The 15,182-nt window shown below is 49.2% G+C and overlaps 1 protein-coding gene across 1 annotated transcript in view; it reads left to right on the top strand.

Annotated features, from left to right (window-relative positions):
• Positions 1–287: 287 nt before the first annotated feature.
• The window catches only part of CPLX2 (complexin 2), a 71,326-nt gene continuing 56,431 nt past the window's right edge, over positions 288–15,182 (top strand). The window contains exon 1 of the mRNA XM_036315240.1: positions 288–537. The gene's annotated coding sequence lies outside the window, so the exon portion shown is untranslated. The remainder of the gene's footprint in view (positions 538–15,182) is intronic.

Genomic DNA, 15,182 nt, shown 5'->3' with positions numbered 1-15,182 from the left:
TGATTGACAGGAATGATGTATGAGAGGCAGTTAGACCAGTGAGTCAAATTTGCAGCAGAGCAGGTATAAGACCTGCCTTTGGTTACTGGACACAGAAATGGAGAGGGGGGAGTGATATTTTCAAGGCAGGATGTTCTCTGTCCCCTAAGTAACAGGACCCTAAGTCCTCAAACTTCAGGGCAGAACTGACTGTGGGGAACTCCTCCATGTTTCCCTGTCGCTTTCACAGACAACTCTGCTGGCGCCCTCTCTCCTCCCCGTCACCAGCCCCCGCCTCCTTTCTCAGAAAGCTTGGGTCTCCCCGGGAGCAGGTCTGCCCTAGGGGGAAGCCTCTGCTCTGTGCCTTGCTGCTCAGCGGCTGACATTCAGGCGGACGGAAGAGGGGTTCGGCGCCCCCACCCCACATGCACACGTGCTAGCCCAGGCAGGTGGGAGCGCCTCCACGGAAGAGTCCAAAAAGAGGGAGGAGAGGCGTGCCAGCATCTCGGTCCGGTCCAGGCTCCAGGTCAGCCACAGAGGAGCTGCAGCCTCCAACAGGTTCGTAGAACGCGCGCTCGCTCTCTGTTGCTGAGCCGCCACCTCCTCCGCCCGAGAGACCCTAGTCACAGGCCCGCGCCGCAGAGCTCCCTGCCGGCAGCGGCTTCCTCTCCTCGGCTCTCCTTCCCTCTCCCGTAGCTCTCACCGCCGCCGGCTCTTCCGGGCAAGGCGGGGAGCGCCGGGGCTCAGCACCACCTCGGGGGCAGTTCCGTGCACTGTGGGGGTCCTCGGCCCGGCACAGCTCCGGCAGACAGCAGCCGCCCCGCCCGCCCGCCCGCCCGCCCGCGGGCTCCTCTCCCGTTCGGCCCCGGTTCAGCACCAGGGCCGCGGAGGATAGTCCCTCGGCCCCTCAGGCTCCCCGCCTCGTCAGCTCGGCGCATCAGCACCGCGGCAGTGGACAGCTCCCGCCAGCCCCAAACAAAGCCGAGGGGCGGGGGGCCTCCGCGCTCCATGAGGGTGGGTGTTTGCATCGCTAGGGGATTTCCGCCCCCCCCCCCCACAGCAGTGTCAGGGGCGAGCTGAGGGGGGGGGGGCCTAGTCGCGATCGCTCTTCGGTCTACAGTTCGCCAAGGCCTGGCAGTACAATGGCGGGTTCCAGCTGGAAGTCAGGAAAAGGGTGGGAGGAGAGATAGGTACAGACGGTCCTGAGCTCCAGCTGGGTGAGCTGGGGAAGGAGGATGCACCCCCTCTTCTACCCCAAGCTCCTACCTCCACTCTAGCTCAAGACCACGGACTTCCTTCCAGGAGCCTAACACCGATGCCCCAGGCTGGCAGCTGCAATCACTGATTCGGGCTGCCCCCAGAACATCCCTAGAAAGTATGAGGCTGAGTTTCCGCGGGGGAGGGGGACCAAGAAACCACGGAGAAGCCTCACAAATGGGGCAGCTACATACTCTTCTTCCCTCCTGCCAGGCTTCCTCTCCATACCTCCCGAGTGAAGCCACAGGGAAGGGAGGTGAGGGGAGCAGGCAGCAGGTTGTGAATAGGTTTGGCTCTGGGAGGTTGCAATTAGCAAGAAAAGAGGTTGAAGAAGTATGAGAAGCTGAGAGGTTCCCAAATAGAAAAGCCAGTTCAGCGGCAGAAAACCAAATGTGAAAGTGGAAACCTTTTCCCTGTGAGCTGAGGCTGGGAGGTCCGTTGGATCATGTGATCCTTTCGCTCACTGCTGGTCTCACTGGGAGACCCCGCCTAGGGGGCAGAAGGGATTTGCCCAAGGTCAGGCAGCAATTTAGTAGCAGAACTGGGCCTAAAGCCCAGGCTCCCCAAATCCTGGGTCTGTTGTATAACATTCATACAGAAGCCTTTTAAAATCCGAGATGCAGGGAGAAGAGCTGAGTGGTTGTTTTTTTGTTTTGTTTTGTTTTGTTTTTCTTTAAAATCCACATTAATTCCATCTGCAAATGTAGTTCCTTTTAATGTCTTGAGCAAGCAACATTACAAATATTCCTCATTTGTGCTGCCTAGCTGCGCCAGTCTATGGAAGGCTGAGACCAAAGTGGTGTGGGGCAGCTACAGACTGATGTCCATCTCTCCTTTTCACTGAGCTGCCAGGCAGAGGACAGCCCTGAGCTCAAGAGTTCCCATTCTTGAATTCAAAAAGCCCATCACCATTGCCATCTTTATGAGCAAGTTTTAAGACCACAGCCTTAATATTTTATTGGTTTCTCTGGATCTCAGATTTTCAAACTTTTAAGGACAGGTCTGCTCGTGGGTCCTTAAGCAAGGCCACCTTAGTGACAAGAGGGTAAGAAGTAAGTAGAAGACATGAGAATCAAATACAGGTCTGTCTCCAGGCAGAAATGACGGCCACACATACAATTTAACATTTCCTAGTAGCCACACTTTAAAAAATGTAAAAAGAAACTGGTGAAATTGATTTTCATAACGCTTTCTTTAATGCCACTCATCCAAAAATTATGAAATGTCGTCAATGAGGTAGCTCACATTATTTTGTTCTTACCAAGATCTCAGAAATCCGTGTGTACTTCGCAGTTACAGCACTTCTTCCAAAGACTAGCCTCCCTCCCAGCACGCAAAAGCCCCAGGTGGTAGGTAAATGGCTTTCATATTGGATGACGCAGGTTTGGACTCTGTGTTTTTCCCACTGAGCTATCAGTCCTGGAACGCTAGCCCCACTGGATGTTCTGGGGGTGGGGGAACATCCTTTGTTGAATTTCGCTGTATATTTAAAGACTTTAAAACTTTAACTTCACCATACATATTTGATTCCTTCCGGCCCCAGAGCTGAGTGGTTTTTATTCTGAGTCCAAATCTCAGCTGTCACTGGCACGTGACCTTTGGCAAGTACCCTTCTGAGAAGACAAGTTAATGGTCCCACTTATGAGGGTTTCATGAAAAGCCTGCATGAGATTAGGGTGGAGCCTGGCACATAGTAAATGCTCAAAAAACATGGTAGCTACCATTCCTGTTATTATTCCCTTTGTAAACATGCCCTGTGTTGGGGCACTGGCTGTGCAGTAGGGAGACAGGGAAGTGTCCCGAGGAGGACACAGACCAGCTGAGGAAGCCAAAAAGAAAACAGCTGCTCTATGATAAGTGCTTTAATCGAGTGTACCAGGCTGTGGGCTCTCCCGTGCAGGAGTAATGAACTGTGGGGGGAAAAGAAAAGTACCTGAGACAGATGGAACTGTGTGGAGAGGCCTAAAGGCATGAAATCACAGCCACCAGGGTGATGTCACTGTGCCAGAGGGGCCTCGAGATGGGAACTGTGAAATGGGAATGGACAGAAAGGCTGGAGCCAGTCTCCAAAGGGCCTCTGTGATGAAATATTTCAAACATATTTTTTTAAATAGAAAGAATAGTATAAGAAAGCCCCACTTATCTATCATCCAGCTTCAACAATTGGCTAATTTTGTTTCATCCATACCCACACCCAGTTTCATCATACACACAGAGAGACTTATTTTAAAGCAAACACAAGACATCACATCATTCAGTGCAGAAGGATTTTAACATCAACAACAACCTTTGCCATTCAAATGTTGTTGTTCCACTAACTCGAATCATGACTTTCCCTCCTTGATCTGTTCTGAACATTCCTGTTAAAACTTATAGCAGAAAGTTTTGAGAGAGGCCACACCAAGGAGATGAACCACGTGCATTAGAGAAACTATTTCAGAAAAAAAAAAAGGTGGGGGGGTGTACATCAACCCTCAACAGGTGTGACCAAGCCAAAATTGTTTATCTTTCCTATCTACACCATGGCAGAGGACAGTAACTATTTGCAAGCTGACCAAAAGACAAATTGAGCCCCATAAAACAAAAGTGAGAGCTTCCCTTTCAAAGTAATCTGAGCCATAAGCTCCTAAGAATAGAAGGCCTGAAGGGGAGTGTGTGGGCCAGGAGTCAGGCTGTCCGGGTTCAAACCCAGCCATACCACTTAGCAGCTGTGTGAACATAGGCAAGTTCCTGACCTCTCTGTTTCAATGTCCTCATCTTTAAAGTGGAGATTATGAGAATCACAATACTACTTATTTCAAGAGGTTCCTGTGACAATTAAACAAGTTAAAATTCTATGTATAGTGCCAGGTGGGTACTTGAAATATTGGGAGGATCACTTTGTAAAGTATATGATTGTCTAACCACTATGCTGTATACCTGAAACTAATACAAATTTATATTTAATGTTTTAAAAAAGTTAAAATTTGTGAAGCACTTGGTGCCTAGCATTTAGAACGTGACATATTGGTTAAATAAAAATGAGTGAAAGGGGGTGGGGAAGCAGAGAACGTGTGCTGTAAAAAGTCAACTAGTTGACTAGAGCTGGACTCTGAGGGGTAAAGATCAAGCCCAAATGCCCATCTTGTTCTTTAAGCAATGAGGGGCCATCAAAGGCTTTTAAGCAGGGGGACTTGGGAGGAGAGGAAGTTAAAACCCAAAGACCCAGAGAGAAAAGGGGCCTATCCACAGTCACACAGACAGTCACGGTCAGGGCACTGACATCTGTGCCCCTACTGACCCAATATTGCAGGGGGCAAGGGCAGAATATAGTTTGTCCCCTCACTGCATCCTCAGGGTTAAAAGAATACCTAGGATATTCTCAGTAAATATTTGTGGAATACATTGCTGAATTGATGACCAGAGAGAGCAGGAAAAGTCAAAAACCTTGAATCCTCAAGAAAACCCGTGCATTTTGGACAGTGGTGAAACCTCTCTCAGGAAAATAAATCAAACCCCTAGAGATGGTGCCTTGGGGGGCTCAAGCCCTTCTGAACCTCAGCTTCTGTGACAAATGCCACTGCCACTCACACTCCCCCTGACACCCCCTCAAGTTGCAACAAGCATTGCTGCACAGGGTTCAGAAGTTAATCTTGGTAAAATGCCTGAAAGACGAAAACTATTCCCCAGACATTCAGCGTAGTAATTGCCAACGCGGAGAAAATCTATCTCCACATTTGCAAGAGGCAGGCCTTTGTGTTGCACAAAAACCAGCCATTAGAATTCCTGTCTTTGACTCGTCAGGAAGCTGGGACAGCCACGTGGGCAAGTAGGGTCTTGCAGTTCAACCAGCAGATGGAAGGAGACTCAGAGAAAGTCAGAGCCAGCTCCCAGGATGCTGAATGCCCACTTGGAGCAGGGCATGGAGCCAAGTGCTCGTCCAAACTGCAGAGAACGCCAGCCCTGGCACTCCTGGCTGGGTGGTCTTGGGGAAGTCCCACCACTTCTCTGAACTTTAAGTTCATCATCTATCAAATGGGGATAGCACTGCCGTCGCACCTGGGCCATTTTGCTGTTGACTCTGGCAGCGTGGGGTTAGGGTTGTCATCCCATTTCACAAATGTGGAAACTGAAGCCCCAAGAATGGCTCATTCATTTCTCAACACTCACTAAGCACCTCTGCTGGGCCAGTGACTATTTTAGGAGCTGGAGAGAAAATGAATAATAAGAAAGGGTCTGTGTTCTTACTGAGCTCACATTCTAATGGGGAGAGAGAAAATAGTGGGTGAACAAATAATTTCACCAAGTTATATAAGTGCTAGGAAGGAACTAAAAGAGGGGTAAGCTAAGGCAAGTGATGGCTGTTCACATAAGGCAGGAAGGGGAAACTTGAAGAAAGAGGCATTGAAGCTGACATCTGGATGGGAAGCAGCTAGCTATGGGACAAGTGTCTGAGCAGAAAATACAAAGGTCCTGGGGTAGAAGGAAGCCTGACAGGGTGCAAGATAGAAACTAAGTGAGAGAGAGAGAGAGAGAGAGAGAGAGAGAGAGAGAGAGAGAGAGGGAGAGATGGGGGTTGGAGGTTAACAGGGGCCAGAGCAGGAAAGCCTTGAGGACTGGGGGAAGCAGAGGCTGGCATAATCTAAATGGCGGTTGAGTCATTCCCTTGTCACCCCACTGGTAAGGGGCTTGAGAGGCAAAGCCCAGGTCAGAGTGAATGCCTGGACCCGCCCCCCCTCCCCCTTCAGGCCCACAGCCCCTGCTGCCATCTCTAGAGTAGGTCAGCCAAAGGGCAAACAAAGTAATGGGTTCCCCTGCTGGGAAGTAAATCCATGGGCTGGCTGGCTGTCAGGTGGGCACCACAGTGCAGGCAGCATCCTGATGCCATGAGGCAGGAGGGGGAGGGAGAAGACACAGGGCCGGCTGTGGCTGGGGTGAGGGAGGGAAGAAGCACCTGCCTCAGGTACAAAATGCTAAAACCTCAGTCATCAAGGTAAACATCTGGTGCAATTAAAACAAGATTAATGTAAAATATCCATGATGGATAAAATATCAAAATTTTCAAATAAAGCCAGGATTCTAAAAATCTAGGTTGAGGGTGAGGCAAATGGAATGAGTCATACATACACAGGATCTAATCCTGGGAGCCAGGATTGGAGCTGGTCTGCTCAGGATGAACTGAAAGTAAGATAGGATTCCTAGTAGGGCCTCAGAGATCACTGCTCGCCTCAGCCATGGAGGCAAGACCTGAGCAGGGACCACACAGCCAGGAGCTGATGCTTGGCCTGCTGCCCCAGACACTGTTAATGTCGAGTTAGAAGAATAATTAAGTGAGCGAGAGAGAGGGTGGTAGAGATGAGGGCAGAGAGGTTGACAGGGGCTTACGTTTGAACCGACGCCTTATACTAGCAATGCTGTGGGACCCTGAGTAAGGTGTATTGCCTTTCCAGCCTTGGTTTCCCATCTGTGACCCTGGGGCTAATAAAACCAAGACTCCAGGATTCAATAAGATGCTACTTTAAATCCTCTAGCATCTAGCTATTCAACGTGTGGTCCACAGGCCAGCACTATCAGCATCTCCTGAGAGCTTATTAGAAATGCAGAACCTCAGCTGCACCCCAGACCCTCAATCAAAATCTTCATTGTAAGGACACTCTTGGCGTGCATGTGAAAGTCTAAGGCGCTGACCAATCCATGCACATAGAGGAAGGATGCTCGACAAATGGCAGTGCCTCTGCCTACCTAATGCTGAGTTAGATCCTGACTTCAGGCAAGAGGAAAACCCAAGATGGAAAGCAGATCCTGAGATGGCCACCTCACAACATTTTAAATGGTTATGTTTTGCAGCCAGAGAGCCTGGCTGAGCTCCTTCTATACATAACCATATAGGCCCTCTATTTGTTCATCTGGAAAATGGGAATAATAATAGCAAGTGCCTTATATGGTTGTTGTGAAGATAAAATGAAATAATATGAGTAAGACCCTCAGCACAATGCTTGGCATACACTAAGTGTTCAATAATGCACGCTGTTGTTGCTGGTGGGGTGAGGGTGGAAGGGAGTTCAATAAATCATTACTGAGCACAGCTAACAACAGTATAGCTCTTTGTCACTTATAAAGCACTTTTGTTTATACCACTTCAACTGATTCTCATGACACTTTGGGTGAGACAGCATGAGATATATTCATTTCACAGAGGGAAAAATTCAGGCTCAGAGAGGTGAAGTGACTTGTCCAAGTAAACCAGGATTTAAAAACCTGGAGTCTGACACTAAAATTTGTGCCCACAATAGAGCATCCAAGCAATAACCATGGAAAAGATAAAAAATTGGAGAATATTTGACTCTAGAGGTGGTGTTATCCAGCCTCCTTATTTTACAAAAGGGAAAACTGAGGTCCAGGGAGGGGAAGAGACTAGTCCAAGGTCACTCAGACAGACCATCCCCCTGAGGTCAGAATTCAGCTTTAAAGGCTCCCAGTCCAGAGTCTTGTCCAGTGGCCAGACCCACCTCCCTCATCTGTTTGGCCAGCCTCTGCCTGTTGAGCCCAGGGGTACAGCCTACAGCCAGCCAGGGCTGGTTCCCTGGGCACGCCTGGTGGACACAAGGCATTCCAGCTCCACCTTCCCTCGCAGCCCAATCAGATCATGAGTGTGCAGAAACCCGCGTTGCCAAGGTGAGGGCTGCAAGGTTGCTAGGACACAGTTTAGGAGCAATCAGGTGGCAAAAGAGGCCATGGCTAGAGCTAGAGCTGGGGCTGGGGCAGAAACCAGGACTTGCCACTGTGATCTTCTCAGGAGCTGGAGGAGGACCTCCAACTCCACATGGTGGGCCAACCAATGGGAGGGTTGGTGCTCACAGACCCAGCATCTCCACACTCCACGCACCACCCCAGCCTGGAAGCTGAGTCCATTCTCTCGCTACCCCACCGCTCAGCAAGCACAAGTCCTGCTACCTGCTCCTCCCATGCCCCCACCCCCACTCCTGCCCCCAGAAGGAGCGCTCCAGAGCACTAAGCAAGAGTCCTGTTAAAAGCCCATGCCCCACCAAGGCTCCTCATAACTGGCCCCAACAACCTCCGAGCCTCCTCTTTCTCCCCAAGGCCAAACCAAATTCCTCTGACTGCCTGGGAAGACCGGGCTTCCTCCATGTCTCTGTAGATGCTGTTCCTTCTGTTTGGAATGCCCTTCCAGCTCCACTGTCCTCTAAGCGCCCGCTTCCCAGGGAAGCCCTGCCCCGGCCTCCTTGCAGTGAGGCACTGCTGACAAGCCTGCATTTGCGTGGATGCCACACTGTGTTTTAACTGTCCATTTTCCTGTGGTGTCCCCATTAGGCTGTGAGCTCTTTATGCCTCACTCCTAGAGTAAGACCAGGTTCCAGGTGTGCAAGATCAAGACTGCTCTGAGCCTCCATGCTCTCCTCTGTGAGATGGGGATTATGGCCTTGGCCTTGCAGGCTAATGTGAGTATTAGAGGCTGTGGATGTAAAGGGCTTGGCACGTGGCCGATACGTGACAAGTGCTGCCGCTGCCCTGTGGTTTATGTTGACACTACTGGCGCCCCACACGAGTGCTCAGTAATAAATGAGCACTGGCTGTCCTCCTCACCTGTGAGAATAACAGCTGTTGTCTGAAAGGGGTCTGTGGACAGTAAAACCCTATTCAAGTATAAGTCATAACAATTCTGATCGTTAATACTTGATTCTCACAAGCCTCCAGACCTGAAGCATCCTGACATGCTTTCTGCCTACCCTGCATTCGTTGAACAATATGTATTTAATACCAACTGTGTGCCAGGCAATGTGCAGGCTGTTTGGGACTCAGCAGGAGGTAGACATTAAACACATAATGTCTTTCCGCCTTTCTTTCCTCGCCTTCTTAAAGGTCAGCCGCAGGACCCAGCACGCAGGTGGCCCTGCCTGTGGCCGGGAGGCTCCTCTGTTCCCCAGTGCCCACTCCCTGGGCAGTCAGCAGGCTCTGCCCACATACACTCTTTCCCCACTTCCCCACCTTGCTGGCCAGAAAACAGTAACATCTGCCCTGTTTGCAATCCAGTAGCTAGTTTTAAATTCAAATATTGTCAGCTCCCTGACGGCAGGGAACAGGCCTGCCCTTTTCACTGTGGAGTCACCAGCATTTAGAACGTGGCTGGGCCCAGTCGTTCAGCCACTCATTACTTATTCATTCATGCTCTCTGCAGATAATTATCAAGTCCTGCTAAGTGCCAGGCTCTGGGGAACCAGTGGGGCCCTGCCTCACCACGCTCCTCTCCTAGCAGTGGGATGGGGCTAGAGGAGATTGGGTTAGGAAGTAATAGTACTGTGGAATAGCTGAGACCTAGGGGTCATGGTTTCGTTTTTTTCCTTTTCTTTCTTTTTTTGTTTTTTGGTGTGTTGTTTTTGTTTTTTTGTGTTGTTGTTTTTTTGAGACACAGGGGTTAGATGTGGGATGACCCAGGGTGCTCCTGGAAGGCTGCCAGCAACATAAATGGCCCTGGGTCGGCTGATCTGCTGGAACCCCTGCTTCCTGGACCACCTCTGTGGTCTGGGCCAAGTCCTCTGTCCCAACCTCTGTCGACCAGACAAGAATCTCCACTTCCTTGAGGCACAATGAGCAGGACTGTATGGAAGGAAAGGGAAACCATCGAGGAGGCAGCGACAGGCTATACTCGGGCCCCCAAGCACACATCTCAGGCCCCTGCACTGGCCAGAGCCTTGGTGTCCACCCAAGAAACGCTCTGACTGCAGAGGGTGGAAAGATCGGGGAGTGAGGGCCCTGCTCAGCTCCCCGCTCACCCTGTGGGAAACTGAGCAGACATTTCCCCTCTCCGACCTGCGTCCTCATCTGAGGACAGAGTGGGACAGGGACCTCACCAGCCCTAATGATGCTGTGAAGGCACACTCGTCAGGCACTGTGCAATCAGCAGGTCGCACTGGGTGCCCGCTCTGTGCCAGGCCTTGTGCAACGCTGTGGAAACAGTCATGTAAGTCCCAATCAGTGCCTTTTGGGGAATGTTAGGTGCCTCCTAGAAAAATGCAGAGGACGGTAACTAAAATGTGAGGGCTACAACTTGGTAGACATCCTCACAAACATTATCTGTTCACCAACAACAACAATAACGTGCACTTACATGGCACCTAATGTATGAAACTGGTGCTATCAGTAGCCCCATTTTACACACAAGGAAACTGAGGATCCCAGAGATGTAATAGATTTCCATCAAGCCAAAATTCCAACCCAGATATAGCTGACAATAATTCCATCCATTGTCGCCAGTCAGAGATCACATTTAAGCCAGAAAGCAATGCCGTCAGTGGTATAATATAAGCACTGCTGAACCACTGACCAACATGGACAACTGCTGTCAGGAAGCAGGTGAGGTGGGGCCAGGGGAATGCCTGGCAGGTCTGCATCCTGCCCAGCCCCTTGCTGGAACCAACAGCATCAGTGGTGGCCTCAGGAGAGGCAAGGGCATACCTTTGGTGGGTCTGGGGTTCGGTGCCATTCAGAAAGCCAGCTTCCCAGAAGCTCTCTCCATCACCCGCAACACCCTCTCTCCTCCCCCAGGAAGCTGTGTGTCCCTGGCATGCTATCTGTTCTGCTCACTGACTCAAGGTCCCTGCATCCCAGCTTGGCCAAGAAGCAAAGGAAAGGGAACTTGCAGGGCCACCCCATGGGTGGTGCCCAGTGCCCCCCACTCCTGGTACAGGGGTCATGATGATGTTTCCTCTCCACAATCACCAAGAATACTCCTAAGTAGGAATGAGATGGATCAACTGGACAGTGTGGTGGGATAGCGTTAGTGTGCATTTTTTAGAGCTGTTTGCAACCAAGAAGCACTTCCTTGTGTGTTGCCTTATTCAGTGATGCTCCGCCCAAAAACCTTAGGTGGCTTTATTATTCCCCGGTTCAGAGATGGGAAACGGATGCTCAGAGAAGGGAAAGGACTTGCCCAAAGACATCTAGCTGGTAGTTCACTAAGCCTGAATTTAGACTTACTTTTTCTTGTCTGTATCCGCAAGCGGCCTCTGCACCTTGCAGGTGCTTGGTCCATGCTCGATGAGTGAATGAGTAAATTCATGAACTGCCCCAGATCAACAGCAGCACACAACAATGCTGGAACCTGGCTCTCCTGTCACTTCCAGTTCCTATGCAATTTCTGCTCAACTATGGCTCAACACTCCCCACACACACACACACACACACACTCCAGGATCTCAAGCATCTGTGTGTGGTGTCCATCACCCCCTCCAGCTGCGGACAGAGGATGAAGGTGGAGCAGGCAGCCTCAGCCCCACTTCCAGGGCCCCCAAGCTCAGATCACATCCAGCGTCCCTTCATCCACATCGCCTCTTCTCCACCACCCACAACCAGCAATTCAACGTGCAGAGTTGTAAACTTGTTTCTTTAAATAAACAGTCTTGAGTTTCATACCAGATAGTCTTTTAAGAGGAGGAACGTCTCCAGGGCACCTCATATTTAGCATACAGAGAGCCGCATATTTGCACAGAGAGTGTGTGTGTGGATACAGAGATCGCTCGATCACTGTAGCTATCGTTGCTCACCCAGATGGGAGCTATTTATGACGCTGAGTCACTCGTAGCTAATGCCACTGAGGGATTCCAGGCTGGGCTCCAAGCCCCAGCATCACAGACCCCATGGCTCCCTGCCCCCTCCTCACTGCTCATGAATGAGGAAGAGTGGTCCCCATCATGGTGCAGGGACAGAAGGGGACATTTTGGCCACAAGAAATGGAGACTCTCATCACCAGTCCTTTTTCAAGTCACTGTTCTCCATCCAAAGCACCACGTCCTCACAGATCTAGGCAAATCCCTTCATTGTACAGGAGAGAAAAATGAGACCCAGAGAGGGGAAGAACGTGCCTAGTGTCACACAGCAAGTCAGTGACGCTGCTGGTCCCAGAGCTCACATCTTCTGATTGCTGCCTGGAGCTCCTTCCCTTTCCCTGGCCACCTTCTTCAGTTTTATCTCCCATGTCCTGCCATTCACTCCACCGAGGTGCTTCCCGTCCTCTGAAAACTTGGAGATATCACTGAGCACTTCCTTCCTTGGGCTCCTCCAGGAGGGGAGATGAGGCTGGCTTATTTGGGTATCTCCCCGCCCCCCATGTTTAATGCATGACCTGCACACACTGAGTGCTCAATGCGTGCACATTGGGTATTATATAAGACCCAACAGTACCAATTCCTGGGGAACACTCGTTCTCCATTTGAACAAGCACCCATTTATTTCCACCCTCTCTTTCTTGTCTCTAAGCCAGTTCTCTAACCATGCAAAAATAGACTCCCTCCCACTCACCACCCACCTCTGCCCAATTCTACAATGAATCAATTTTATTAATAGGCTTTGGGGTAGAAACTTGACAAAGGCTTTTTTGTAAAAGTCACCCTTTATCTCCCGATATAGTTCACTTCTCAAAGAATTCTAATAAACTGGTCAGGTGGGATTTCACCTTATATAAAATATTCATTACTGCCCTCTTTCCCTCCATATAGAATGTGCTTATTTAAGCATTCAATGATGTCCACCCCGTATTATAAAATCTATTTAATTATTCTAAGAGACAGTGGGATGAGGTGGAAAGAGTACAGGCTTTGAAACTAGGGCTGAGTTAAATTTTAGCCAGCTGCATACTGGTTCTGTGTCCACATTGATTGCTGAGAATTAAATGACGTAATGTCTGTAAGGTATCTGACACATAGTAAGTGCTCAATGCAGGTTTGTGAATGAATGGATAGATGGAATAAATGAATGAATGACTCAGGACCCATATGGGTGAGGCACCAACTGACTCCGCAGTCTGAAGTCTTTAAGTCACACAACCCCAGGAGGGTAGTTTGAGAAGTCTTGGGGAATGGACCCCAGGAATTAGGCTGTTGGTGGGGCTATCTCCAGGCTAGAGAAGATATTTCTTTCTCCAGCCCCTTGTGCAAGGAGTTCCTCAGCTCAAGGAAAAGTTTGAGTCTGGAATCTATGTTCAAAAAGGACAACTCTTTGAGAGTACAGATTGTGTCTTGTTAACTGTACAATTCTTCCTTCCCCAAACTAGAGCCTGGCCGAGTATGGATAGGCAGAGAGAGATACACAGAAGTATGCATTAAGTGGAGTTGACTTGACTTTAGTTGAGTTGACTTGAGTGGGTTGACTTGGCTTGAACTGACTTGAGTTGTGTTGAGTTTGTTAATGGATCCAACTCTAGGGCCTACCAAAGAGAAGCTTCCTGGAATTCAAGCTTAGCTTAAACCTGATCCCACAACACAGGGGAGACCCAAAGGGTGATGTTCTGAGGACTTGTGGGGTCTTCCAAAGATGGAGGCATCTCAGAGGACTGAAGAAAAGAGCCATCTTGGCGTGGTCAGGGTCACCACAAGGCTGAATGTCCTTTAGGAATCTTGAAAACTTACTGGAATTCTGCCAGGTTCTTTCCATAGTTTTAGAGTGACAGAGTCTTCTCCTCACAACAGAGAAGGATCCTTTGAGAATACCCCCATCAGTGGGAGATGGTCTCTAGGTTGGAGGGTGGGTGGTGTCCACAGACTCCGCCATGAGAGGAGAAGGCAGACTGAGGCCAGGAGCCAGGCAGTTTCATATTGTAGATGTCGGCACAGTTATAAATCGGTCGTCCTGTTGGAGTGAGAGTTTGGGAGTCTCTGAGTGAGGTATGATTCTAACTCCAGTTTTATATCAGGCATTCGTTGTGGGGAACCAGAGTGGGGAATTAGACAAGACCTCTGGCATCTCAATATGGAGGGCTGCCATCACGGTGGTCCCTCGGCTGGTTCCATCTCAGGAACTGCCCATCACAGGATGCAACCTGTGAGAGAGGCAGGGACTGAGGAAACAGTGACATTCAGTGAGCAGCAGCTACTCAAACCCTTACTGTCTTTGGTTGTGTCTGTGTGTGTTTGTCTGACATGCTGGATTGGGAACCCATCAGAGGCACTACATCTCCCCCTCTCCTGTCCCCTGAAAACCTGGGTATAGGTTAGATATCAGTGTTCGATGAATGAATAATTAGGTCTGAATATGGCTTATAGTGCCAATGGAAGACTTCAAGATGGCAAGTAGGAAATTTTCAAGATTTCAACATAGCAAAGGTCCAAAGTAGAGGTGCCCAGCCAGGAAAGACAGCATAGACCCAGCAGTTGTCCCTCAGGAGTTTGGCTAACAGGGAAAATCTGACTAAACGGAGTCAAGAGACAGGGTGGTGCGCTGTGGGTTTTAAATGATGTTCCTCAGAGTCCCAGGCTTGTGAGACAGGCTCTCAAGGGCCATTCTAGGTTTGGGCAAGGGAAGTTCCCCAAAAAAGAAGCTCTAGAACCAACAAATCCATTTAAATTTTAAAAGCTCCAATTTGATCTGTTGTATATACTGGATTTCCACACACATTTTCATTTTTAAAGAATTCTTTGAATTAAAAAAAAAAAGATATTTGGAAAGCACTTTTGTTGAAAGAGCCTCAGCATTTTAGTAGGACTGTCTGGATTCAAATCTCAGCCCAAACCTTTCAACCTGTGGGACTTCAGGCAGGTAACCCTTTGGGCCTCCGTATTTTTGTCTATAAACATCTTTCTAGGGATGCGTGAGAATTACCTGAGATGCTACACTATTCCCCAAAGTCTGGCACATGTGTGATTGATGGTGTACACAATGATTTTAGGTGGTATGTGGATGAACAGTTATTATTTTATTAGCTCACAATTGGTGCATGTTAGAAAAACATAAGCAGCACACCAAATTCTGTGATTTATGGAAATAATATAGCATTTTCTTTTAAATAAAATTATGTCCTTCTTAAAGGGAAAGTCAATTTAAATAAAAATACTAAGTAAATAAATAGTGCGGATATGGCAGAAATCATGTCTGAAATGGGGGAGGGGTGATGAGCTAATCTGTATAAAACACTTATCACAGCATCTGTCACTTAGGAAGAGCTCAAAAAGGTTAGT

The sequence above is a fragment of the Myotis myotis genome, unplaced genomic scaffold, assembly GCF_014108235.1.
Source record: "Myotis myotis isolate mMyoMyo1 unplaced genomic scaffold, mMyoMyo1.p scaffold_m19_p_6, whole genome shotgun sequence".
Taxonomy (NCBI): Eukaryota; Metazoa; Chordata; class Mammalia; order Chiroptera; family Vespertilionidae; genus Myotis; species Myotis myotis.
Note: the sequence above shows the minus strand (reverse complement) of the source record. Positions and strands in the feature narration are given on the sequence as shown.